This window comes from Orycteropus afer, unplaced genomic scaffold (genome assembly GCF_000298275.1).
Source record: "Orycteropus afer afer isolate SDZICR_OR568_19922 unplaced genomic scaffold, OryAfe1.0 scaffold00156, whole genome shotgun sequence".
Lineage (NCBI taxonomy): Eukaryota > Metazoa > Chordata > Mammalia > Tubulidentata > Orycteropodidae > Orycteropus > Orycteropus afer.
Window position 1 is genome coordinate 1,165,590 of NW_006921743.1, and position 2,105 is coordinate 1,167,694.

The following is a 2,105-nucleotide window of genomic DNA, read 5'->3' on the forward strand; positions in this document are numbered from 1 at the left end:
GTAATTGCTTGTGTTAGAGAAAAGGAATTGAAGGGGCTTTCAAGGGCAGAGACTGATATTTTAATATGAGAGTCTCTGCAAAATAAGATCTTTTGTGTAAGTGTCAAGATTGAAAATACAAATAATATTAAAAAATATAAAATCTCCTATACATTAGCATTTTATTGTTGTTAAACGCTATTGAGTCCATTTTGATTCATAGCAACTCTATGTAGCAGAATGAAATAAAATTTAATATAAGTTAATTCTAATTAACCTATATTAAGATCTGGAAGAATCTGCCTGTTAGTTTTATTGGCATTTTCTTAAATTTATAAATTAACCTTGATAGAACTGACAATTTAATAAAAAACCAAATTAAAAAATTCAAACCTTTTGCCTTCAACTTATTCCAACTCATGGAGACTCCATGTGTTAAATAAAGAGAACTGAACTCCATAGGGTCTTCTTCTCTATAATCTTTATGGAAGCATATCATCAGGACTTTCTTTCAGTGCTGCTGGGTAGGTTAGAACCACCAACATTTTTGTTAGCAGCTGATTGCAAACCGTTTGCACCACCCAAGGACCTTTCTTAATAAAAACGGGCAATTTGTTCAAATCTTCCCATTTGTTCAAATCTACTTTTGTGTCTTTCAGAATTGTTTTAAAATTTCCCTCATATAGGCTTCACACATTTCATCTTAAGTTTATTCTTAAATTTTTAATCTTTTGTTAACTATTGTAAATAGGGTTTTCTCTACTTTTATATTCTCCAGCGGCTATTGATTTTTGTATGTTAACTTTATATCCTACTGGCTTACTAAAATTTTTAATGTTTAAGTTACTTTTATTATTCTCTAGAGTTAGCCAGGAATACTGTCTTTCACCTGCAGATAGAAATTGTTTTATTTCTTCTTTACCCATTCTTATGTCTCTAAGTGATTTCTCTTGTCTAATTGCTTTGACTAATACTTTTAGTTCAATACTGACTAGAAGTGGAGGTGATAGATATCTTAACTTTTATCCTGATTTTATTGGAGATTTTTTTTTTTTTTTTATCTTGTTGTTATATGGAATATACTTCAACATAAAGAAAACAAATCTTCACAACTGGATCAATGAACAACATCATGATAAATGAAGAAAAGATTAAAGTTGTCAAAAATATAATTTTTACTTGCATGCATAATTAATGCTGATGGAAGTAGCAGTCAAGAAATTAGATGATGTTTTGCACTGGGAAAATCTGCTGAAAAAAAAAAAAAAAAAAAACCTCCTTAAATTGTTAAAGAGCAAAGATGTCACTTTGAAGGCTGTTATATGCAATGGAGTGGGCTCTAACTCATAGTGACCCTATGTACAACAGAACAAAACACTGCCTGGTCATGTGTCATCTACACAATCCTTGCTATACTTGAGCCCATTGTTGCAGCCACTGTGTCAATCCATCTCGTTGAGGGTCTTCCCCTTTTCCACTGACCCTCCACTTTACCAAGCAGGATATCCTTTTCCAGGGAACGGCCCCTTCTGACAACATGACCAAAGTAGGTGAGATGAAGTCTGGCCATTCTCTCTCTCTGAAGATGCTGCACTTCTTCCAAGACAGATTTGTTAGTTCTTATAGCAGCCTATGGTACTTTCAGTATTCTTTGCCAAAACCACAACTCAAAAGCATCAACTCTTCTTTGGTCTTCTTTATTTATTGTCCAGCTTTCACATGTATATGAGGCTACTGAATATACATACTGCAGTATATATACTGCATATGGCTGTGGTTAGAAAATTAACTGGGGTTAGGTCACCTTAGTTTTCAGAGTGCTCTCTTTGCTCTCCAACACTTTAATAAGTTTTTTTTTTATATACACTTTATTGAAATATAATTTATGTATAGTGAAATACACAAAACTAAAGATTAATGAGTTTTTTTGCAGCAGATTTTCCTATTGTAATAGATGTCTGATTTCTTGACTACTGTTTCCATGACTGTTGATTGTGGATCCAAGTAAAATGAAATTCCTAACAACTTCAATCTTTTCTCCATTAATCGTGATGCTGCTTATTGGCCCACTTGTGAGGGTTTTCATTTTCTTTATGTTGAGTGTAATCCATACTGCAAGCTGTAGT